The 27,966-nt window shown below is 28.2% G+C and overlaps 1 long non-coding RNA gene across 1 annotated transcript; it reads left to right on the top strand.

Annotated features, from left to right (window-relative positions):
- LOC130667888 (uncharacterized) lies at positions 1–27,900 on the top strand. Its single transcript, XR_008989919.1, has 3 exons — positions 1–115; positions 27,088–27,200; positions 27,292–27,900. It is a non-coding gene; the product is annotated as an uncharacterized LOC130667888 (long non-coding RNA).
- The last annotated feature ends 66 nt before the right edge of the window (positions 27,901–27,966 follow it).

Genomic DNA, 27,966 nt, shown 5'->3' with positions numbered 1-27,966 from the left:
TAGATATCACTTGCAGTTATGTATTTTAAAGTATACAAATACCCTGTGTGTTATTAGCGTTGGAAAATAATTTCAATATTTTCACAAAAGTCAGCTCCTGAACTCAATAAAACCTGTGAGTAAAAACCCATAAGAAGTAGGATTTAATATTACTTTATTAAAATACTTGAATTATTCATCAGTTTTAATAATCTTAGCTAATTTTCAAATCATTCGTAAGTTTTGAAGGTATTCGTTAATTTTTGTATTATTCGATTGAAAGTATGATATTCAGTTCGAATTTAGAACATAAAATTTTTATTTAACTTATGATTAATTGTAAAAAGATTGCTAATATAACCCATAAAAAGTGAATCATATATACGATTGTCAACGTTATGGTATACAATATTGACTGAAATTTTTCGCAACAAACTTGAAACAGGTCTTTTGCGCTAGAATTGGACAAATAATTATTGCTACAGATTTTTACTGAAGAAACTTCCGCTAGATACTGAAAAGAATTTGATTAAAAACTCTGATTGAAAAATTTTAATCGGAAAATTATCGAAAATAATATTTCATTTTTTCTATTTGAGTCGGATTGAGTTTCGATTGGAATATTTAACCAGAGAGACCCTTGAGCTGCTCAAGAGAGCAGCTTCTGCCTTATTTATACTCCATTTCTGGAGTACGATTCTTTCTCAGATTTTTCGAACAAGTTTTTGGTGCAACTAATAATTATTTATTTTTGAATTAAAATAAATATTAAATAATAAATACATCCTTTATATCCTTTAATTTCTGCGACCAGTGTATTTAACTTTCCAATTAAAATTATTTACAGCTAATAATAAAAATATTTTTTAGTTCGTTATTACTTATAATCAACAACTGTAATTTTATAATTTTGCTTATACAAATTAATTTAATTAAGAAATAACTTATAAATTTTTAGAATAAACGTTATTTTTAATATTGGTGGTAGAGCAAGATAATTGATAATTCAACTGAGTTCTCGATAAATAATCAATTAAATTTAATAAATCGTATTCAAAAAAATTATGTGATTATAATAAAAATAGTACGAAATTATTTTTTTTTTCTAAATCGAAAATATTAATTAAGTTGCTCTTTATATTCCATAACACCGAGTGGTTGCAGTAGAGTGAATAAGTAGATCATATAAAAGAATCGGTTCAACATAAGTAAGTTTGTCCAGCAGCTACCATTCAGACCCAACAATCAGAAGGACATCAGTTTACGTCCAGAGCCCAGCAGAATTTTCACCGAGTTTTTTTTACATCATTTACCTCACTTAAATAGTTTAAACGTTAATGATCGTGAACTCTACTAGGTTAATAATGATAAAAAATTTTTTTAATTAAATGTATTTGTTTCGTCTTTGTATGGGCCAGGTTTGGCAACCAAGCATGCGCTGAGATTGTCATTCCAGACTTCTACCAAGACTGGTTTACAGGCTTGACCCCGAGTTCTACAGAGTTGACCTGCCTGGGCCCGTCGTACTTTCCTCTATGGGATCACTTGTCCCACGCAGCTTGCATAATATTTTTTCCACTTGAGGTCATTTCGCAGTTAAAAGTTAACGCAAAATTACCCAACTTTTACAGTAACAGTAAAGCTTTGTCAATTAACTATATAATTAACCGCGTTTTTATCATGATTCAGCCTGTCACGGTAAATTTATCGCATTAACACGGTAATTTGGATCTACCAGAGTAATCAAATAAATATATTTATGCAATCCCTGCTTCAGAAGTTCAATTTAAGAGTGTTATATGGCGGTGGAGAAACGAAGGATTTCTGATGCCTACATTATACCGTTTTATTTTTTCACTCGGGTCTTTAATAGAAAACCTTTAGGCATACACGCGCTGCGAAATCCCTTCTCTTCTACCCAGACGACACTCTTAGTCGAAAAGACAACTAGGAGTAGACATTAACCGGAGGTATAATCAAAAATCCTCATTGCGCGTGGTATCTAACCACAGCCACCACGAGTCCAACCTCAAACGGGCCCACCGCTCCTCCCATCTCAGAAAATAAAGAGACTCTGGTCGAAGTGGGGCTTGGAGTGGGCCCCCCATGGTACCAATTCTATGTATTGGTCGACATACCACTTGGTCGAGAGGGGACGTGGTTTCTTCCCCTGCCTCCCTAAGAAGACACCCAGTTTTGTTTACATTCATCCGTCCTTACATCAACACATTCTCACATACACCTAACTTCGGACTGACACCCTGGATGCACAGAGTCCTCACAAATCGCGAGTTCTGCACACCCATGCCCAGATGCTCCGACAACAACTGAGTGGATGCCAGTTGAACCACGATCTAGTAGTCCTCCTCCTTCCTCTCGGTGTTGGGATTACCTGCTTAACTTCTGGTGGAGACAATTTTTGCTTAAACCATTAAAAACTTTAAAGGGATTGAGGGATGAGGCAAGAACCCGACCGATTTGTGGCCACTCTATGACCCACTCTTCTATGCTCTGGAGCACCTCACGCTGAGGCTCGAACTCGGTGCATTTTAGCAGCAAGTACTGAACGGTTTCCCTTTCCCTTTGGTACATTGGGGGCATTTGCGATCTTTTGCGAGTCCATACTTGAAGAGTCTATCTTTGAAACAGCCGTGACCGGTTAAAATCTGGGTAAGCCAGAAATTAGGGCTGATGTGTTTGCTCGCTAGACGTTCAGTAACGTCGGGGAAGAAGTTGAATGTCATGCGTCCTTTGTCCGTTGTGGACCACTGTTGTTGTCATCTGCGAATGGTTTCTTTCCTGAGGGAGATAAGGCCTTTTTCGTCATCTGGCTGCATGTTCACGGATGCAAAGGTTGTCTGTTTGCCAGTGCGAAGATTGTAACGGGTGTAACGTTCGTCAATCACAAGCCGAATGGGCACTGCCCCTGCAACTACACAAAGTCCCTCATACGATGCCGTCTTGTATGAAGACGTCATCGTAATCAGGGCCCGCCGCTGCAGGTCCCTAAGAGCCTTCCAATCCTCCATCCCACATCGGTCACTCCAACCTGCTGCCGCATAAGTGACAACAGGCAGGAAGTAGCCCCTGTAGATAGTTGGCATAGCCGGAAAGCGCAGTCCCCTTTCAGTCCGTGCGAGACGGCGTAGACGACCAGAAGTTGTATCTAATTTCACGCGCCTTGTCTTTATGTGTGTTGTTATTTTGAGGTCCTGGTCGAAGTGTACCCCTAAGTATCTAACGCTCTTTTTAGGTAGATTTTTTTAAAAATCTAGGTATTGTATTTGTCTTCATGGTCGATTTTTCAAGGAATTTTGTCATAACTTATCATAATTGGTTGAGTAGAGTTCGAAAATACCATTCGTTGAAAAATTTATATATATATATATATATATATATATATATATATATATATATATATATATATATATATATATATATATATAGAACCAAGTTTTGAGAACACGATTGCGCCTACAATTCTTATCGGATCCTGATGAAATTTTTCACACTTATTCTATGGGCGATTATCACGGTTAAGTTCGAAAATGGGCTAAATTGTTCGATTAGTTTAGAAGTTATGGCTGTTTGAAATTTCCACGATTATTCGAAAAAATCAGTTTTTATCCACTTTCAAGTTCACATAATTTTAAAATTAATATTCATAGACAATTCCCGTAAAAAGTATCTGAAAGCTTGTCTAATAAGATTTAAATTATGACCTTAAACTTTATGTTTTGACCATTTCTTCCAATAATATAATAGCCTTGAAAATTTTAATTGAATCTAAAAATCTTAAAAATATGGTTTTCATTCCACATAACTTATACATGTCCCATTATAATTTAGTTTCGACAATTGTATTTTATTATGTATAGAATAACCTGTAAATTTCACAGCTGTTTTATATTTTAAAAGTATTTCTTTTATTATTTATGATTTATCAAACGTACCTCTACTCCCTATGATTATTACTAGTCTTGTCCTCACGATAGCACCTACAGTTCTTATCGGATCTTGATGAAATTTTTTACAGTTATTCTATAAGCGATTATCTTGATCAAATTCGAAGATGGGCTGAATCGATCGATTAGTTTTGAAGTAATGGCTATTCGAAATTTTCCCGATTTTTTGAAAAAATCAGTTTTTATTCACTCTTGAAGTTCACATAACATTAAAACTGAAACTGATTGACAATTCCAGTAAAAAGTATCTTAAAGCTTGTTTAGTAAGCTTTAATTTATGACCTTAAGCTTTGTGTTTTGACCATTTCTATCAATAATTCGATAGCCTTGAAAATTCTAATGGAATAAAAAAAATTATCCATTGACTACTATTTTACTACGAGGTCACCCGTCCAATTAATGTCCCATGCCGATGCTGCTTAACTTTGGTTATCGATGGATTGTAGTCTGATCCTCTAGTCTGTTCTACACTTATAATTGAGAAAAGTTTATGGCATGACTTGACTCAAATAATCAAATTGATACTTTATACTTTTAAATTGCTGCCGAAACCTTTAAACATTTTTTAAGTATTGGGGATTTAAGTTTGATTGATAGTTGACAGAATAAAAATTTAATAAATTTAATATTAAAAAATTGTCATATTATTATATATATATATATATATATATATATATATATATATATATATATATATATATAGGGCATTCCATGCCTAATCGTCCTACTAATGACTTTTGCATCTTCGATTTCGCTGAAATCGGGGCACTTTTTTGTACCCCTAGAAAAAGCTTTTCATGAATTTTTTCAAATTTTTTCATCCAGCCAATCGGGAGATATGAATTTTATGAGATTTCGGGGATTTTTTTTTTAAATAGCCATAATTTAGTGGAAAGTTGTCCGATTTGGATCTTTTTTTTTTCAAAATTCGTGTTTTTTGATGAATTCTCTAAAAACTTTATGCAAAAAATTATTTATTATGTATTTGATTGTTTTTTTTTTAATTTTAAACTTAAAACAGCGATTTTAAGATTGTTTGTATCCTTCGATTTTTTTTTTTAAATTATCAAAAATATAACTCCCCAAAACACGAATTTTGAGCCTAGTCTCGTAATGGGATAATGATCGGTTATAATTTTTTTTTAATTTTGAAACTAATTACATTTTTTTTTATGTCTTTTTTTATTATTTATGTATTATTATACGCGGTTTTATGAGATGATATCTGAAAGAATACCATACATTATGATAATAAACAATTAAAGTCAAAATTTAAAGTTCTAGGTTTAATTTTATTTATAACTTTTATAAGGTTTTTTTTATTTTTTTTGGCGTTTAAATATTTTACAAGAATAAGTCTCAGTTGAGCTAGATATCAGTTTCATTGTAAGAGATCCATCTGTATTTGGCATAGCGCAATGATACTTTTGTGTACCGGTGATGGTTTTAGCTTTGGAATAACGTATATTTAAAGTCTCCGTTGCTTTTTCATAATCTGCAGTAGTTGAATATCTTACTTCGATTTTCGGCAAGTTATTTGGTTGCACAGCCCATTGATACAATTCTTGGGGGTTTGATATTTGTTTATCAAATGGTAGTTGAAGACTAGCTCTTGCTGCAGCTCGTTTTAGTGTTCCTCCTACACCGTCACAAGGTCCTTTGCCATGGTAACTGGCAAAGAAATGCCATTCAGCATTTACTCCAAAATCTTCTTTGTGATAATATAAATTAACAAAGTTTTTGAAGTTTTTGAATTGTTGCGGAGCTCCATCGGAAAAGTAATAGATCTTTTTAGCAGTATCGGACAAAGACTTTATAAAATCAGTAACGATTTTCAAAAAGACGTTAACTGCAGTCGAGTCATGTATGTTACAGTCCGATATGATCACTAAACTTCTGTGCAATAATTCGTTATTGTTCTTAAAATAAATTTTAACTTATAGTCACTTAATTTTTAGAAGCGTATCGCGGAATGTAATTAAGAATCAAAACGAATGTCAGATGTCAGGCGAACGCAGCACCACATAGTGGTTGAGTGGTTAAATACTAACGACACCAGTGACCATCACAAATGTTCTTTTTTTTGTATATGGGTCATTTCAAACCAAATTACCAGATTTTGAAAAATGTATTTTTAGATTCAGTAGATTTTTTTGTTTTTGTACGAATCAAAAGACACCTAACCCTAAATTTTAAAAATCCTCGAAGATATTAATTTGTGAATATCGCAAAAAAATAACGGAATGGTAATTTTCAGAAATTATGAACTACTGATTAGTTATTATTCTATTGGCAGGGAGCGCGACGAAAACGACATCTGATGGTTACAAAAAATCATGCTCGAGAATTATAAAAGATATATAAAATCAGTGTAAAAAATAAAAATTCGTCATAAAATCAAAATATAAAAATTTATTATGATTTAAATAAAAAAGTGCAATTGTATTTTTGATAGAGAAAATTAAATTAAATATATTTCGATAAAGAAATTATGTATAAAAAATTTTAATAAATAATAAATACTATTATTTTAGAATAGAATAAGGTTAACCGATAAAATCAAAACAAATAATACATGACAACTACAATGATAAAAGTTTAAAAAATAGTAGAATAGTAAAGTGAGTTTTTTAACAAAATTGAAGTAAATAATTTTATAATAATTCATGATAATTTTCTTGTGAATCGTAACTAAGAAAGTATTCTAACTTATAATGTTTTTCTAACCTTCCGTTACGCGCGCTTTCTCTACCCTATCAAAAATGAAAACTTGTTTAATAACTATAAATTGATAGTTGTTTAGTGGTTACAATGTGCGCTTACTAAATGGTTTTATAATGGTTTTCCAACTTATATCAAGTAAACTGTAAATAAACTGTAAAAAAATTGTCATTAGAACTATAAGAATACCATCATTTTCATCGATAGAAAAAGGTGTTGATCTGTTATCTATTTATTTTTTTTAAGACTCAGTTTAAAGTACAGTGAAAGCTGTATAATGTTACGCAGGTTTTCTTTTTGGCTCTTATTAGCGGCTTATGAGAAAAATGAGACAAAACTACGATAATTTTATATAGTTTTTACTTGCTGAATTTGCTAATTTAAAAAAATATGATAAAAGCATTTGTTGCAAGAAAATAATATTTAGTTTTTTTTTCTAATTTTATTAATACTTACGTATAGTGAAAAAATTGAATTTGCTTCTCTATGAAAATTTTTTAGTGTTATATTTATATATTATGTTTTTCAAAACGATTTCATGTTAATTATATATAAAGGAATAATTGTTATTAATATAAAATCTTTGATTAAAATTAAATTTAATTAAGATAATTTGATAAAAAATTCAGTCTTACTGAAAAATAATCAAAAAATTATTTTTTGATAATCATTTAAAAAAAATTATCGAATTTTCGATTTTACTGAGTTCAAGCTATCAAATATCAGTTTTTCGGCCATTTTTTTATGGTTTTAACTTGGTTGGTAAGATCAGAACTTGAGCTGTATTACCATAGACATATGATTCTAAGGTAGTTGTATGACAGTTTATAAATAGTTCACTCAAGGAGTATTTAGTTATAAGTTTTGGTATTTTTATTTGTCTTTTTACAGTCAAAATTTCAGATAATGACTGAAAAATCTCTGCAAACTAACAGCTTTTAGTGGGTATAAGATAAGTTTGTTTTGCGCACATTGTAACCATAAAATTGTAATTATTTTACTGTTAAAAAACTGAAAATGAACAGTAAAACACTTAAACTGAAAAAAAACCGTTCATAAACAGTATTTTTATTTTGATAGGGTAGTGTCTCACTCGTATTCACGCCATAACTCTATTAGGTTGAGTAAGTGTTGTGCGGGGAAACGCCGTATAGCGCGAGTAACGAAGGGTTAAAAAATAATTTTTAGGCAATGATGAAAATCATTATCCAAACCGGATTTGAATCAATAAATTATAAAATATTGTTTTAAACTCAAACGATGAGCAAAGGCAAACATTAACGACACAATAATTATTATGAACTATTTTTAAACTTAATTTTCACGTGTTTGTTTTCAACGAGAGCATGATTAAACGAAATTGTGCCCACAGCGAGCGCTGCGATCGATTCAGTTGTCCCCACCATATACTACACTCCCTGCCAATATATTCTGACTAGTTATTATTCTTTATATTGAAATTTCGGTAGGAAATCGCCAATAGTACATCAATAATAAAAAAAGACATAAAAAAAAATATAATTAATTTCAAAATTAAAAAAAAATTATAACCGATCATTATCCCATTACGAGACTAGGCTCAAAATTCGTGTTTTGGGGAGTAACATTTTTGATAATTTAAAAAAAAAATCGAAGGATACAAACAATCTTAAAATCGCTGTTTTAAGTTTAAAATTAAAAAAAAACAACCAAATACATAATAAATAATTTTTTGCATAAATTTTTTAGAGAATTCATCAAAAAAGACGAATTTTGAAAAAAAAAGATCCAAATCGGACAACTTTCTACTAAGTTATGGCTATTTAAAAAAAAATCCCCGAAATCTCATAAAATTCATACACTGTAAAAAGAGCGGTGTTAAAAATGGACTCATTTTAACTCCGCCCGGTGTTAAAATAAAATTACACCGGTGTAGGAGGAGTAATTCGCCGGTTTTAAAAATACCGGTGTTAAAGCGGGGTAACCGGAGTAAAAGCGGAGTAAAACCGGTGTAAAAGCGGGGTAAATTTCGGCCGCTTGGAGTATTAACTTTGATTATAAAACACAAAAAATGTCAGTTCTTTATGAAAATTAATAAAGAATATCATTTTTTAACAAGTATAGTAATCGAGTAAGTAAAAATATTCACAAAGTAAAATATTTTAACACCGGTACAAAATATTTACACCGGTGGCGGTGTTATTTTCACACCGCTTTCGGGGGTAAATTTAACACCGATAATTTTAACACCTACACCGTTTGGACTTACCCCGGTGATTTTTTACAGTGTATCTCCCGATTGGCTGGATGAAAAAATTTGAAAAAATTCATGAAAAGCTTTTTCTAGGGGTACAAAAAAGTGCCCCAATATCAGCGAAATCGAAGATGCAAAAGTCATCAGTAGGACGATTTGGCATGGAATGCCCCATATATATATAGGGGAAGGAGGGGCAAAAGGGGGTACTTAAGAAAATACCAAGTTTTCGAGGACTCAAATACGCTAAATCTTTTTTTTTTTTCATGATATTCAAATTAAATAGAAGAAATTTTCAGTTACCGTTGAAAAAAACAATTTTTCATTTCTGCGGGCAAAGTGGGGTACCCCCTAAAAAAGGTAAAAAAAAAAAATTTCTGGATTTTAAACGAATTTGATCAAGTTGAATTTTTTTTTAAGTAATTTACATGTTTATTGGATACAAAAGAAGAAAAAAAATTTTGAATAGTTTTTATCATAAAACAAACGTCATTAATATTTTTCAACTGACAATTGATTTTTGAAAAAGTTTACCGAAAAAAATTCAAAATAACGCTTAATTATATTTACAGAAGTGATTTTGGAATGTTTAAAAACCATTTAAAATATAAAATTTTTTTTTATCAAATTTTGGAGGTACCCCGTTTTGCCTACCCTACCCCCTTTTGCCCCCCCCCCTTCCCCTATATATATATATATTTATTGGAACTATATACATAATTAAATATTTATAGGTTTCATATCAATAAAGTCTGATCAGATTTAATCATGCATAGACACATATATAACTACATATAAGTTTATATCAGTCATGTCTGATCAGATCCAATCATCTATAAACTTATGCACGACTATGCATGAATTTATATTAGCCATGTCTGATCAGATCTAATCATGTATAGACTTATATATGATTATATATGGGGTCATAACAGCTAGGTATGATTATATCTAATTATATATAGACTCATATATGATCAGACCTGATCATACATAGACTTATATATGATTATATATGGAGTTAAAACAGCCAGGTATGATCATATCTAATTATACGTAGACTCATAGATAATATATAATATATATATATAGACTTATATACAATCAGATATGATCATATATAGACTTCTATATGGGCTTATAACAGCCCGGTATGATCAGATCTAATTATGTATGGGGTTATATATAATTATATAAAATTATATATGACCCCATTTATAATCATGCATGATTATTTATAACTTCATATATGATTATATATAATCATATATATGCACATATATAATCATATATGATTAGACAAAATCTTTTTTCATCGGGTTTTTTTACTCTCACTCTTAGAAAACGAGCCTAATTTCATATCATGGCTATTTACTAATTTGTATCACAAGATATGTATGTATAAAACTTTTTATATAGATTAATTAGAAAATCCACCTTCCATTTCGGCTGCCGAATGGCCTTTTTAAATGCTATTTTCGTTTTACCTATTACGATTTTCGGTGGCTTTTCTTCGGTTAGTTCTCTGGTCCACCACGGGTATGATTTTATGTGCGGCTTTTTCCGCGGGATAGCAAATTCGCAAGACTCTGTTATGGTTTTAGTGAGTGCATTGGTGTACTTTTCCACGTCCTCGACCGTTTCCAGCGCTAAACCTTCTAGTAGTTTCTCGCGGAACTTCTCCCAGTCGGCCAACGCTAGGTTAAACCGCTTGGGATCAAGTTCATCGAGACCCTCCCGATCTCTTGGAATTCCTAGGCTTGTGGATCAGATTAAATTTTGTATATATTCGTTAAGAAATATTTTATTTAATTTTCCACATTTGAAGTTCAATTTAAAATCTAAGTTGCAAAGAACTTGTTATTTTCTCAGTTTGATTATTATTTTATGATCTAGGAATTTTTGAATTATAAATGTGAAAAGATTTGATTTTTTTAATCAAACCCTGGCGGATTCGTAATCACTGTAAAATTATCGCAAAACGACGGTCGAATGACCGTAAATTTACGGTACCGACAAATGACCGTATATCGACCGTTAAAGAAGCGTTATTTGATGGTGAAAGACAAGTGCCGTTGTGAAAATTCTCGACAGTAACTTTGTAGTTGATGTTTTGTATGCACTGCAAATCCAAGTGTTTTGTTTTAAAACATTTTAAGCGTTTAAATACTTGTAGTCAATTACTAAACACTTTTTAGTGTTTAAAGTGTAGTAAACACTTTAAACGTTTAATTTCAACACACATAAAGTGTTTTAGATAATAAGGCACTTAAAGTGTTTAGGCATCAATACACACTTTAAATGTTTAGTGTCATTAATTAATAATATAAATATTTTTAAATTAAAAATAAGAATTTTTCCATTGAAGTACAATCAATGAAATTTTTATAATAATATTTATAATATTAAAAATAATAGTTGCCTTTGAATAAAAGTCGTTATTGATTGTTGTCATATCCTGGAATAATATTCTTATTATCAATAGATTCAGATAATTATTGCATCACACATTCAGCATAAAAGTAGAAATGGAATTTAGTATAAATTAAAAATATATTTGTATTTTTGTCCAAAAAAAAGCTCTAAAAAGTGTTTACACTTGAAAAAAATTAGAAACCATAAAAGCAACTTTAAAATAACTGGTTATTTATTGAGTTATGAAAATCATTCAGAATCTGAAAATATACAGTATAATACAAATAATTAATTACAATAAAATAATAAAAGAACTAGAAAAAGATCGTCAACACATTTAATAAAAATTATTTAAAATTCGAAAAATTAAATAAATAAATATTAATTTTCTTCCATTAAGTGTAACATAAATTTTATAATATTGTTCGAATGTCATTTTTAAATTATGTCCATATTACTGCCATAGCATCTTCCAATTGTGACAGTCCTTACAAATTTCCGCATTTGTTTTATCCATCTTAAGAACTGGAATAGAAATTGAATAGTACCATTCATAGTCATAAAATCTACAATAACAGAATCTTAGGTTGATGAGCAAATTTTATTGTCGAGAAATTAATATTAAAAATTAATAATTTAATTAAATATTTAATTTTCATTATTATTTAATATTTAATTATTTATAAAAAATATTAAATTTAGAGAATAATCAATATATATTATATATGTACTTTATACAAAATATTATTAGATTATTAATTTTCATATTTATTATTTTAATTTAATATTCGATTGTAATTTTTATCACAAATTTTGTGTTAAATTTATTGATTTATTTTTTAAATATTTATTTATTTATTTATTTTTTCTTAATTGTACAACGTTACGTTTTTTACAGGTTATATCTTACGTATATTTGAATATATTTTTATAGTTTTTATATTTATTTTTTAAATATTGAATAATCAATAATAAATATTTTAAATTAATAATTTAATAATATTTAGTAGAAATTAGATTAAATAATAATATAATAATTTATATCAATAAATAATACATACGGATAGTTAACCTTAATTATATTGGAACACTTGAAAAAGTATATAAGCACAATTTTCTTCACTAATATTTACAAATAAGTAGTAAATAATATTTATCAAAATGTTCAATTTAAATCACTATAGTGATTCAGTATACTGAATAAAATTATTAAGCACCTATACAATTCGCACTTTTAAAACACGTGTTGTGTATGTAGCAACTTCAACATTTAGTTTTCGTGTAAACCCTGTGCGCGCGCATCGTAAAGATGCGGATTATACATTAACATATATGATAGTACATTTAGTAATGTATGGCCTAAGATTAAAATGAAAATAACTAGAAAACACTCGGAATTCAAATGAACTTTATTTAAACTAATTTGTAGGAAATAAAATTGTCCATAAAAAAGATCCTATAACATTTTTTGATAAGTCTGATAGTTTTGCTGGAAAAGTAAAAAGATCTGAAAATTTATTATAGATTTGACTTCCAGCTCCGATAATTTTCGAATGTATGGATTTATCAAAAAACGATAAGAGACCTTTTTTGTAGAGCGTTAAATTCTCGGCGAATGCCGAGCTAGAAAAATAAAAAAATAAAAAAATTTTTTCCCATGTTATTTAAATGGGAAATGGAGAATTGTAAATAGGCACCTCTTAATATTAATATTAAAAGCTCAAATTTTAATAGAATTTTTTTTCATCATCTCAAACAATATTTTTACTGTAACTAAAGAAAAAAATAGTCACTTTTTTTGGCCCACCCTAATGGACAGATATGATCATATCTAAGCATTTTTTCCCGGGCTATTTTTTTCGATTCATCATATGCTTATTTTAAAATACTATTTCTTATTAATTACAGAAAGAATCTCATCAGAGAAAATACGCTGATACACAGAAACTTAACTTTAAAGATATAAAAAATGTATTAGTTCAAGAATATCTCTATCGTCGTTTAAAATTAAAAATCTAACATTTATTTCAATAATAAATTATGATCGTTTAGAATTCATTGGATGATATGAACCGAGTTCAATCAATTGTAAAATTTTATTTTTAATACAAAAAAATACGTTTTGATACATCTATATCGTAATGCATAAATATATTTGAAAATTATTACACTTTTATATTTTGAAATTGGTATTTGTATCATTTGTCGATTGACAAAATTGATAGAATTTTTTTAAACTGTTTAAGAAATTTAAGCGTTTTATAATATACATGTTTTTTAGATTAAACGTTTTTTCTGAAAAAGTGTTTAATTCCGGAATATCTGTTTTAATTTAAAACACTCGATGTTTTTTTAAACATTTAATGTAACAGTAAGCGCTTTATAATAAAACACATAGAAGTGTTTTTTTCTTTAAACGGATAAAACGTTTTCGGATTAAACACTTAAGTGTGTTACACGAACCTTTAAAACACTTGTAATGATTTATGCGATTGTTTAAACGTTTATACCGTTTTACTTCTAAGCGCTTAAGTTGCAGAAAACACTAACGTGTTTTATTTTAACACACTAAGTTAAACACTTGGATTTGCAGTGTGTGCATTATATTTCAGCTGACTACACTGCAAATCCAAGTGTTTAACTTAGTGTGTTAAAATAAAACACGTTAGTGTTTTCTGCAACTTAAGCGCTTAGAAGTAAAACGGTATAAACGTTTAAACAATCGCATAAATCATTACAAGTGTTTTAAAGGTTCGTGTAACACACTTAAGTGTTTAATCCGAAAACGTTTTATCCGTTTAAAGAAAAAAACACTTCTATGTGTTTTATTATAAAGCGCTTACTGTTACATTAAATGTTTAAAAAAACATCGAGTGTTTTAAATTAAAACAGATATTCCGGAATTAAACACTTTTTCAGAAAAAACGTTTAATCTAAAAAACATGTATATTATAAAACGCTTAAATTTCTTAAACAGTTTAAAAAAATTCTATCAATTTTGTCAATCGACAAATGATACAAATACCAATTTCAAAATATAAAAGTGTAATAATTTTCAAATATATTTATGCATTACGATATAGATGTATCAAAACGTATTTTTTTGTATTAAAAATAAAATTTTACAATTGATTGAACTCGGTTCATATCATCCAATGAATTCTAAACGATCATAATTTATTATTGAAATAAATGTTAGATTTTTAATTTTAAACGACGATAGAGATATTCTTGAACTAATACATTTTTTATATCTTTAAAGTTAAGTTTCTGTGTATCAGCGTATTTTCTCTGATGAGATTCTTTCTGTAATTAATAAGAAATAGTATTTTAAAATAAGCATATGATGAATCGAAAAAAATAGCCCGGGAAAAAATGCTTAGATATGATCATATCTGTCCATTAGGGTGGGCCAAAAAAAGTGACTATTTTTTTCTTTAGTTACAGTAAAAATATTGTTTGAGATGATGAAAAAAAATTCTATTAAAATTTGAGCTTTTAATATTAATATTAAGAGGTGCCTATTTACAATTCTCCATTTCCCATTTAAATAACATGGGAAAAAATTTTTTTATTTTTTTATTTTTCTAGCTCGGCATTCGCCGAGAATTTAACGCTCTACAAAAAAGGTCTCTTATCGTTTTTTGATAAATCCATACATTCGAAAATTATCGGAGCTGGAAGTCAAATCTATAATAAATTTTCAGATCTTTTTACTTTTCCAGCAAAACTATCAGACTTATCAAAAAATGTTATAGGATCTTTTTTATGGACAATTTTATTTCCTACAAATTAGTTTAAATAAAGTTCATTTGAATTCCGAGTGTTTTCTAGTTATTTTCATTTTAATCTTAGGCCATACATTACTAAATGTACTATCATATATGTTAATGTATAATCCGCATCTTTACGATGCGCGCGCACAGGGTTTACACGAAAACTAAATGTTGAAGTTGCTACATACACAACACGTGTTTTAAAAGTGCGAATTGTATAGGTGCTTAATAATTTTATTCAGTATACTGAATCACTATAGTGATTTAAATTGAACATTTTGATAAATATTATTTACTACTTATTTGTAAATATTAGTGAAGAAAATTGTGCTTATATACTTTTTCAAGTGTTCCAATATAATTAAGGTTAACTATCCGTATGTATTATTTATTGATATAAATTATTATATTATTATTTAATCTAATTTCTACTAAATATTATTAAATTATTAATTTAAAATATTTATTATTGATTATTCAATATTTAAAAAATAAATATAAAAACTATAAAAATATATTCAAATATACGTAAGATATAACCTGTAAAAAACGTAACGTTGTACAATTAAGAAAAAATAAATAAATAAATAAATATTTAAAAAATAAATCAATAAATTTAACACAAAATTTGTGATAAAAATTACAATCGAATATTAAATTAAAATAATAAATATGAAAATTAATAATCTAATAATATTTTGTATAAAGTACATATATAATATATATTGATTATTCTCTAAATTTAATATTTTTTATAAATAATTAAATATTAAATAATAATGAAAATTAAATATTTAATTAAATTATTAATTTTTAATATTAATTTCTCGACAATAAAATTTGCTCATCAACCTAAGATTCTGTTATTGTAGATTTTATGACTATGAATGGTACTATTCAATTTCTATTCCAGTTCTTAAGATGGATAAAACAAATGCGGAAATTTGTAAGGACTGTCACAATTGGAAGATGCTATGGCAGTAATATGGACATAATTTAAAAATGACATTCGAACAATATTATAAAATTTATGTTACACTTAATGGAAGAAAATTAATATTTATTTATTTAATTTTTCGAATTTTAAATAATTTTTATTAAATGTGTTGACGATCTTTTTCTAGTTCTTTTATTATTTTATTGTAATTAATTATTTGTATTATACTGTATATTTTCAGATTCTGAATGATTTTCATAACTCAATAAATAACCAGTTATTTTAAAGTTGCTTTTATGGTTTCTAATTTTTTTCAAGTGTAAACACTTTTTAGAGCTTTTTTTTGGACAAAAATACAAATATATTTTTAATTTATACTAAATTCCATTTCTACTTTTATGCTGAATGTGTGATGCAATAATTATCTGAATCTATTGATAATAAGAATATTATTCCAGGATATGACAACAATCAATAACGACTTTTATTCAAAGGCAACTATTATTTTTAATATTATAAATATTATTATAAAAATTTCATTGATTGTACTTCAATGGAAAAATTCTTATTTTTAATTTAAAAATATTTATATTATTAATTAATGACACTAAACATTTAAAGTGTGTATTGATGCCTAAACACTTTAAGTGCCTTATTATCTAAAACACTTTATGTGTGTTGAAATTAAACGTTTAAAGTGTTTACTACACTTTAAACACTAAAAAGTGTTTAGTAATTGACTACAAGTATTTAAACGCTTAAAATGTTTTAAAACAAAACACTTGGATTTGCAGTGTGCATAAATGGTTTTATTCAATTAACCATCGATATTTTTTTACGATTATATTTATTTTATGACAGAGTGATTAGCTTGCCAAGTCTGGTCGCACCTACACTGCAAATCCAAGTGTTTTGTTTTAAAACACTTTAAGCGTTTAAATACTTGTAGTCACTTACTAAACACTTTTTAGTGTTTAAAGTGTAGTAAACACTTTAAACGTTTAATTTTAACACACATAAAGTGTTTTAGATAATAAGGCACTTAAAGTGTTTAGGCATTAATACACACTTTAAGTGTTTAGTGTCATTAATTAATAATATAAATATTTTTAAAATAAAAATAATAATTTTTCCATTGAAGTACAATCAATTGAATTTTTATAATAATATTTCTAATATTAAAAATAATAGTTGCCTTTGAATAAAAGTCGTTATTGATTGTTGTCATATCCTGGAATAATATTCTTATCATCAGAAGATTCAGATAATTATTGCATCACACATTCAGCATAAAAGAAGAAATGGAATTTAGTATAAATTAAAAATATATTTGTATTTTTGTCCAAAAAAAAAAGCTCTAAAAAATGTTTACACTTGAAAAAAATTAGAAACCATAGAAGTAACTTTAAAATAACTGGTTATTTATTGAGTTATAAAAATCATTCAGAATCTGAAAATATACAGTATAATACAAATAATTAATTTCAATAATATAATAAAAGAACTAGAAAAAGATCGTCAACACATTTAATAAAAATTAGTTAAAATTTGAAAAATTAAATAAATAAATATTCATTTTCTTCCATTAAGTGTAACATAAATTTTATAATATTGTTCGAATGTTACTTTTAAATTATGTCCATATTACTGCCATAGCATCTTCCAATTGTGACAGTCCTTACAAATTTCCGCATTTGTTTTATCCATCTTAAGAACTGGAATAGAGATTGAATAGTACCATTAATAGTCATAAAATCTACAATAACAGAATCTTAGGTTGATGAGCAAATTTTATTGTAGAGAAATTAATATTAAAAATTAATAATTTAATTAAATATTTAATTTTCATTATTATTTAATATTTAATTATTTATAAAAAATATTAAATTTGGAGAATAGTCAATATATATTATATATGTACTTTATACAAAATATTATTAGATTATTAATTTTAAATATTTATTATTTTAATTTAATATTCGATTGTAATTTTTATCACAAATTTTGTGTTAAATTCATTGATTTATTTTTAAAATATTTATTTATTTTTCCTTAATTGTACAACGTTACGTTTTTTACAGGTTATATCTTACGTATATTTGAATATATTTTTATAATTTTTATATTTATTTTTCAAATATTAAATAATCAATAATAAATATTTTAAATTAATAATTTAATAATATTTAGTAGAAATTACATTAAATAATACTATAATAATTTATATCAATAAATAATACATACGGATAGTTAACCTTAATTATGTTGGAACACTTGAAAAAGTATATAAGCACAATTTTCTTCACTAATATTTACAAATAAGTAGTAAATAATATTTATCAAAATGTTCAATTTAAATCACTATAGTGATTCAGTATACTGAATATAATTATTAAGCACATATACAATTCGCACTTTTAAAACACGTGTTGTGTATGTAGCAACTTCAACATTTAGTTTTTGTGTAAACCCTGTGCGCGCGCATCGTAAAGATGCGGATCATACATTAACATATATGATAGTACATTTAGTAATGTATGGCCTAAGATTAAAATGAAAATAACTAGAAAACAATGCAGAATTCGAATGAACTTTATTTAAACTAATTTGTAGGAAATAAAATTGTCTATAAAAAAGATCCCATAACATTTTTTGATAAGTCTGATAGTTTTGCTGGAAAAGTAAAAAGATCTGAAAATTTATTATAGATTTGACTTCCAGCTCCGATAATTTTCGAATGGATGGATTTATCAAAAAATGATAAGAGACCTTTTTTGTAGAGCGTTAAATTTTCTACAATAATATGCTATGGACTTATTCATATGACGTGCGAATGCCGAGCTAGAAAAATAAAAAAAAATAAAATTTTTTTCCCATGTTAACTTTGAAGATATAAAAAATGTATTAGTTCAAGAATATCTCTATCGTCGTTTAAAATTAAAAATTTAACATTTATTTTAATAATAAATTAAGATCGTTTAGAATTCATTGGATGATATGAACCGAGTTCAATCATTTGTAAAATTTTATTTTTAATACAAAAAAATACGTTTTGATACATCTATATCGTAATGCATAAATATATTTGAAAATTATTACACTTTTATATTTTGAAATTGTTATTTGTATCATTTGTCGATTGACAAAATTGATAGAATTTTTTTAAACTGTTTAAGAAATTTAAACGTTTTATAATATACATGTTTTTTAGATTAAACGTTTTTTCTGAAAAAGTGTTTAATTCCGGTATATCTGTTTTAATTTAAAACACTCGATGTTTTTTTAAACGTTTAATGTAACAGTAAGCGCTTTATAATAAAACACATAGAAGTGTTTTTTTCTTTAAACGGATAAAACGTTTTCGGATTAAACACCTAAGTGTGTTACGCGAACCTTTAAAACACTTGTAATGACTTATGCGATTGTTTAAACGTTTATACCGTTTTACTTCTAAGCGCTTAAGTTGCAGAAAACACTAACGTGTTTTATTTTAACACACTAAGTTAAACACTTGGATTTGCAGTGTAAGTATTATAGACGAATATTAGGGCGCCACTGGAAGATGGACTCGGCCTTCCAGAACCGGATGTTGATGTAATTATTTTATATACTCAGGGTCGTTCGTAAATTTTATAATTTTTGTGAGAGAGGAGAGGAATGATGAACAGGCTGAATTAAATTTATTTAAAACTTTAATTTCAATTTCCATTAATTAAGCACCTTGCATATTATTTATTTTCCCTTAATAACAATTAATAACCTTATGACAAACTATGCTTATGACAAACTAAACTTATGACAAACTAAATGCGTGCCCTGGACGTAACACACACACACACACACACTCTCTAAAAAACCGTCCACCGGACGTTAAACCTTATTTTCCTTCATTACTAATTTTTAAAAACCGTCCACAGGACGTTAACCGGCATTTTCCTAATTCTAGTGTCCACCGGACATATCTTAAACCTAACTTATATTTTGTCCACCGGACCTAAATCACAGACACATTTTCTTTTAATTAGCATTACTTTGACTCTACTTAAAACTCTATTTTCCTTTTGTACTTTTTATATCATCACAATCTTTTTCACCCAAAATTTTATGACTCTAATTCAACTAAAATTCCAATATAAAATTTACACATCAACTCATTCCGATTACAATTTATCACTCCCTGAATTTCCAATTAACTCACTGATTTTACACATATTAATTAATTAATTTGTTGTTTAAATTGAGTATCAATTAATTAATTTTTTCTTATAATTTTCCACCAATAATTTTCCCTCTAGTTAATTTGCCACTATTTTTATACATTAATTTACTTCACAATAAAATAATCCGTTTCTTTCTATTTTACTCAATAACAATTTATCACAATTCTAGCGTCCTTTTTATGACCTTTTATTTAGATATTTTAATTAATTAACTTATAATTAATTTATAATTAAAGTGCGACTAGAATTACGTTATGACTTGACTAGAAATTCGGCCATTGAGTTGGCGTCACTGGGGTCTTGAATTTTACTGACGGATTCGAGTAAATTAAAGTTTATTTATGAATTAATTCAGCCACTGGAATAAATTCCGGCCTCAATTGATTTACTGACGTTATCGAATAATTTATTCAATTAATTACTTACGCGGGAAAATTATTTTATTCCAGCCAAAGGCCTCGAATAAAATAATTCAGAGTTATAGACAAGATGGCGAATAAGAGCGGCGCGACAATTTTTGAGAAGACGAGGCGCGTGGTTGTAATGGCCAACGGCCTACAACTTCCAATTTATATACGCGAGAACCACGGAAAGATATTAATTCAATTAATTATAATTAATTCTGCCATTGGAATATAAATTCCGGCCTTAATTAATTATAATTTTACCTTGATGAATTTTACAGCAGCAACTAGATGAGACTCGTAGCTGATGTCCGGCTATTCCTCCAAGTGTCTTCCAGTTTTCCTTACAGGTGAATCTGCTCTTCTGGTTCTCGATTGTCCGGGTTGTTCTCACTCCAGATTATTAAGGTCCTCGTCTTGCCTCGTATAGAATGGTGTAGATGATGCGTCCAATCACTCTAGTCGTTCACTAACTTTCACTTAGGCGTCCATCGCCTTCGGTCGTCCGATTGACTCTCCCGATTTTTGGCAACTGCACTCTCTTATAACTACTCGATTCGGGTCTCTTTGATTCACCCCCGGAAAACTCATCCCTACTAAATTAATTAGCCAAAGAGAGGGGCGGATGTTCGGGTCTCACTGATTAGCGACACCCGGTGACATGTCGAATCACTCAATTTAATAAACCAGGTTATAATTAGGACCAGTTATCGACCGTGGACAAATCCAAATTTAGATCTTAATAAATAGTCATTGGAATCTATTTTACCCTGTTACAATTTCTTAGATTACATTTGTTCATGAAGCAAATGTTTCTTTTTTTAACTATACAATTTTTTTATTAACCATTTTTATAAATTACCTTTTACACTAATTTCTTAAATTACATATTTTCAGTCATAAAAAAGTTGTAACGTTGGGGGTACGTTCAAACTACATTTATGTTGTTCGTTATGCAGCTTTCGTGAGTTAATTGCCCCGCTAGCTCTTCAAAAGACTCATCTGTTAAATTTACCCGAACTGGCCTTACAAAACTAAACTAATACTAGTACTTAGCCTAATTTGGAGTTCGGTGATATGTCGCTGATGTCCTTGGACGTGGCTGATGGTTGATCCTTGGAAATCGCCTCCTTGGATCACGACACTCGTACCCAGCAGCAGCTTCTCTTATACTTAATTATAGGAGGTGACGGGATAACTCAGGTGAATTCACTCAAACATTGGTTATTATAGTTAACAGAATAATTATTTATTCAACTAATAATTATCTGTTTTTCCCACGACGCACACTGATAAAAAAATTGACTTCATTCAAGATCAAACATCTTGAACCAAGAATATCATTTTGAAGAAAATGATATTCTTGAGTCAAGAGAAAAAATTCTTGAGCCAAGAAATTATTCTTGGTTCAAGTAAATTTCTCTTGGCTCAAGAATTTTATCTCTTGACTCAAGAATATCATTTTCTTCAAAATGATATTCTTGGTTCAAGATTTTCGCTCTTGAATCAAGTCAAATTTTTTATCAGTGCACACACACTGGTTACAAATGTCTGATATTAAACTACTAAATGCGAATAATATCACTGTTACTGTGACTAACTGAGCAGGACCTTTATCAATTGACTAAATAACAGTCTTATATTGCCCGATAAATTGTACAATACTAACTGATTGTTGTATTAATTAACTAAGTGTAATTAATACACTGAATAATTGACCAAATTAACTAACTGTAATTTACTATAATGTCAATTATTACTGACTAATTATCTGGTATATCGACTATTTGTTACGAGACTAACTGCTCTTAAAGACAACTGATTTTTACTTGTTATATTAAACCAAGTTAATCACGTGGATCTAGGCTTATTTTCAATGCTGTTTCTCAGGGTGAAAGGCGATAAAAGTGCGTTAGCATGCCCTTTTATAGCCTTTCGCGCCATATTTAAGCACGTGATAATTACGACCGAATTAGACCAGAGGCGCACAATCCCACATCGTAACAATTGTTACTTTAAAGTCCATTAATTTATTTCATCGTTTCAAAATTATACCAAATAAACATATTTTCTTTTAGAGGTTTTTTCAAAAACAAAGTTTTTCGTTTTTTCAGTTGGCCGTATGTACAGTTGTACGACTGCAATCATTTCTCAATTTCACATATTGCCATTTGTATTAATGTATATTTATTAGGGTGGCTCATTTGAAACGACTATTTTTTTTTTTTTTTGGTCCATTGACGGAATATTGTTCTAGACATAAAAAAAAAATTTTCCACAAAATTTGAGCCCTTAATTTTAATTTTAAGAACTCGCTAATTGAATTTGAATTTTCCCATTCATTTAGCATGTAAAGTGGAGGTTTTTTTTTTTAATTATCTATAGCTCTGCTGCATTTCACGTTTTTTTACTGTCCATAGGCAGAAGTTATAGGCAAACCTTTATACTTCAAAAGTTCCTACAGTAAAATTTATGTGACAGGAACGGGGTCAGAGTTAAAAAATGTAAAAGTCAATTTTTATCGATTTTTGCGTATTTTTTGAGTTTTTCGTAGAAAATATTGTAGTTACCGAAAAAAGGTAAATGACAAAATTATAGGAAATCAAATTTGCTACAAAAAAGGTCCTGTAAGCCAAGGCTGTAAAATCTGTTGTTTCTGAAATAAATTGAATTATACATATGAAAATTCAAGATATCTTTGCAGTATATGGTTTGTTAAATTAATAATTTAATTTTCATTTATTAAATGTTTTTTTTTAACATCATATTACTTTTTCATAAAAATATAACTTAAAAAAAATTTATCTATATGGGGCATTCCACGCCAAATCGGACGGTTTCAAAAATTGATTTTTCCGATTTTCTTCGATTTTTGGTATTTTTTAGTACCCCTCAAAAGAGGCTTCCCGGTAAATTTTGAGATCTTTTTGATTAATGGTTCAAAAAATATCGAATTTAAAAAAAAAAACGCTCTTTTTATGGTTTTTTGATCATAACTTTCGTAATAATGGTCGAAATTCAATGTTTTTATATTCAAAATTTTCGTTTTGAGTTGGCCTTTTCAGACAAAAATGCATAACAAATATACAAAATGTTTTTGATCGAGATTTTTGAATTTTAAGTATTCAACCGTGTTTTTAAAAAAGGGTGTATCCTTCGATTTTCTTGAAAATTTCCTATCTTAAACTTCTATCCATTCTGCAACTTTTAAGCCCGGTCCAGTAGTGGGCCTTCCATAATTACTATTTTTTTTCGATTTTTCGAAATTAAAAAAAATTTGTTTTTTGCTATAAATTATTATCAGTACCGATTTTTGACATTGTACACTTGTTTTTCTTGAATATTATAAATTGATTCCGATATTTTTTCGTTCTGAGTAGGGATTTAAAAGCAGTAAGTAAAAGTTAATGCTACACAGAAAAAACAGTTAACTTGAATCAAGGAAAATATTCTTGATTCAAGAAATTTTTTTTGATCGATTCGGAAAATAAAAATTTACTTGCCCCAAGTAAACAATTATCTTCAAATTTTTTTCTTGAATCAAAATTTTTTTTCTCACGTCAACATATTTTTACGCTTAAATCAAAAAATTTTCACTTGTTTCAAGAGTTTATATTTCTTAAAGTAAGAGACATTTTTTTTGGAGCAAGATACATTGATTTTTTGTAGCAATATTGCATTTTTTTGGTTAAACAGAATAAAATTTCTTGGAACAAGTACTATTTTTTTTACGCAAGTATTTTTGTATTCTCCGACCAAGATGATAAAAGTTGCTTAAGCCAAGAGAAAAAATTTCTTGGTAGAAAAGATCGATATGGAGAAGGGGAAAGTCACTGGTGCTAGACAGCAGCAGCGGGAGTAGTTCGGTGCTCGCCACGAGATCGCGCCTACGACATGTAGTGTCCCTGGTAAGACATTTATTTCAGAAGTGTTATATTCCAAATTTCATTACGATTTTGTTCGAGTACTTTTATGTCATTTGACAGAACCACAAGTACCCTTTTGAATTGTACTATAGTATATCCTATAATACATCATGACTTTAATATTTAATATTAAAGTTTACTTGAAAATCAAGTCTTGAATAATTTTGCTCGGAAAAAAAAAAAAACAAAAAATTACGTTTCAGATAAAAAAAAAAAAAAAGAATTAACACGTCAACCCGTCGGAAAGAGAATTCATTATTGACTAAGAAAATTTCAAGTCTTTATTGAAGAAGCAAACTTTTGAAGCAAGAAATTTTTTTTTCGTGGGCCAATCAACTTTTATTTTCACTTAAGCAATTTATTTTTTGGAGCAAGAGAATTTTTTTCTTGGGCCATGAGATCTTTTCTTGGCCCAAGGGTTTTTTTTTTTTTCAATCAAGACGTTGATTTTTTCGAGCAAGAACATTTTTTCTTGCCCCAAGTTAACTTTTTTTCGTTCAAAACTTTGATTTTTTGGAATAACAAATTTTTTTCTTGGGGCAAGAAAAAGTTTTTTGGCCGAAGTTAAACTTTTTTTCGTTCAAAACATTGATTTTTTGGCAAGAGATGACTTATTTTCTTTAGCCAAGAATTTTTTTTCTTAAACCAAGAAATTTTCAATTTCACTTCAAAAATAAATTTTTTTGGAGCAAGAGAATTTACTGTCTTGAACCAAAAAAAAGTTTTTGAATCAAGTGTTTTACTTTTATTAAATCAAGAAAGAAAATTCGGAAGACAATATTTTTCTTGAACCAAGTTAACTGTTTTTTCTGTGTATTTATAAGCTGTTATAATAAATACTTTTATTTTTTAAAAAGCAACTATTTCGAAGCAAAAGAAACATTAGATTTGCTATACAATACAGCTAAGATCATTACAGGAGCTCCAAAATTTCATATAATTATTCGGAAAAGCGACAAAACTGCATTACAAATGTTTTTAATTATTTCCGTGTTCTTTCGAAAATTTTACATTAACGATTGTTTTATGAACTAGAGGACTCCTTAGTGAATATAGCTTCGTCGCTTTTTCGAATAATTATATAAAATTTTGGAACACGGTTGAAAACTTAAAATTCAAAAATCTCGATCAAAAACATTTTGTATATTTGTTATGCATTTTTGTCTGAAAAGGCCAACTCAAAACGAAAATTTTGAATAAAAAAACATTGAATTTCGACCATTATTACGAAAGTTATGATCAAAAAACCATAAAAAGAGCGTTTTTTTTTTAAATTCGATATTTTTTGAACCATTAATCAAAAAGATCTCAAAATTTACCGGGAAGCCTCTTTTGAGGGGTACTAAAAAATACCAAAAATCGAAGAAAATCGGAAAAATCAATTTTTGAAACCGTCCGATTTGGCGTGGAATGCCCCATATAGATAAATTTTTTTTAAGTTATATTTTTATGAAAAAGTAATATGATGTTAAAAAAAAACATTTAATAAATGAAAATTAAATTATTAATTTAACAAACCATATACTGCAAAGATATCTTGAATTTTCATATGTATAATTCAATTTATTTCAGAAACAACAGATTTTACAGCCTTGGCTTACAGGACCTTTTTTGTAGCAAATTTGATTTCCTATAATTTTGTCATTTACCTTTTTTCGGTAACTACAATATTTTCTACGAAAAACTCAAAAAATACGCAAAAATCGATAAAAATTGACTTACATTTTTTAACTCTGACCCCGTTCCTGTCACATAAATTTTACTGTAGGAACTTTTGAAGTATAAAGGTTTGCCTATAACTTCTGCCTATGGACAGTAAAAAAACGTGAAATGCAGCAGAGCTATAGATAATTAAAAAAAAAAACCTCCACTTTACATGCTAAATGAATGGGAAAATTTCAAATTCAATTAGCGAGTTCTTAAAATTAAAATTAAGGGCTCAAATTTTGTGGAAAATTTTTTTTTTATGTCTAGAACAATATTCCGTCAATGGACCAAAAAAAAAAAAATAGTCGTTTCAAATGAGCCACCCTAATATTTATACTTAAATTTTTTTATTGTTGTTTCCCAATTTTTAAATAACCATTTTCATAAATTTCCAAAAAAATTAATTCAAATGTCCAAAAATACAGAAATTTATTGGAACAAAAGCAATATAAGCAGGGATAAATTAATGTCCTGCATTGTACGTATAATATTAGTTTGTTATTAGTTTTTCTCTTTAAATTGAACTTCTGAATCATGGATTGCATAAAATATTGTACGATACTTGTCTGATAGGAGACAAATCCGGCATGGGTCCTTTCCAGAATTTGCCTCTAGTTGTGAGGTGTCACAAGAGAACTTGTGAGATTTTTATCACTCTCGCTTCGTTCGGGCGTTAAGATTCTCACTCGTTCTCTTGTGACACAGCGAAACCTGTTGGCTTATTCTGGAACCGACCCATGCCATAATCTGTTACGTATCCGACTTATATCATCAATAGTTATTGTGAGATATCTTTTTTTACAGACCAACTTATTATTGAAGAAATGAATTCCATAACCATGTCCAAATTAACGGTTGTATTTTTGGTCACATTGTTGGCGATTGGCTCTTTTGCTTGCATTAAACATGGAGATGACGTAAATATAACATATAAATAAACTAAGCCAATAATTGAATAAATCTAAATACATAAACACTAATATATTTAATATATCATTGAAATTGCAGTGTACTATGAATGGTGAAAAATGTTGCTCTTACTATGAGTGCAGAAGAAATAATTTTAAACATTTAACATGTGGCACGACCGCGAATACCTATCCCGGTCCGATTGCTGGAGGTAGTGACTTGTTTCGCTGAATCTTCTTTTTAATTTTTTTATTTCAGACATAAAAATTGTAATAATAATTATTATTGTTATTAATATTTGAACTGTTATTATCTAAATAAAAATAAATCCCAATAAAGTATTTGGAAAATCAAAATGTTCACACCTCAATATGTAAATAATTTACACGGAGAAAAAAATATTGTTCTCAGAAGTATACTGTATAGTTACAGTAACAATACGCTATAGTTATCTACTAGATTGTTATTGCAACGATCTACTGTATCGTTCTGACAACAATACGGTGGATAGCTCTGAGATCTATACGGTATCGTTCTGAGCCCTATCTGACGTCACGCACATTGAAAATTATATGAGATATTTAAAAACCTTTATCATTCATAAATAAATGATGAGCAAATAACTTTGATTAAATAAAATAATTTATAAAACTGATTTATTAATTAGTTATAATCTAAATAAATTTTAAATGTAAATATATCTTTTAATTTTTTGAATTTATTTATTATTAATTTAATTTTAAATTAAATAATAATTCAGATCTTATTTGTTTA

This window comes from Microplitis mediator, chromosome 5 (genome assembly GCF_029852145.1).
Source record: "Microplitis mediator isolate UGA2020A chromosome 5, iyMicMedi2.1, whole genome shotgun sequence".
Lineage (NCBI taxonomy): Eukaryota > Metazoa > Arthropoda > Insecta > Hymenoptera > Braconidae > Microplitis > Microplitis mediator.
Note: the sequence above shows the minus strand (reverse complement) of the source record. Positions and strands in the feature narration are given on the sequence as shown.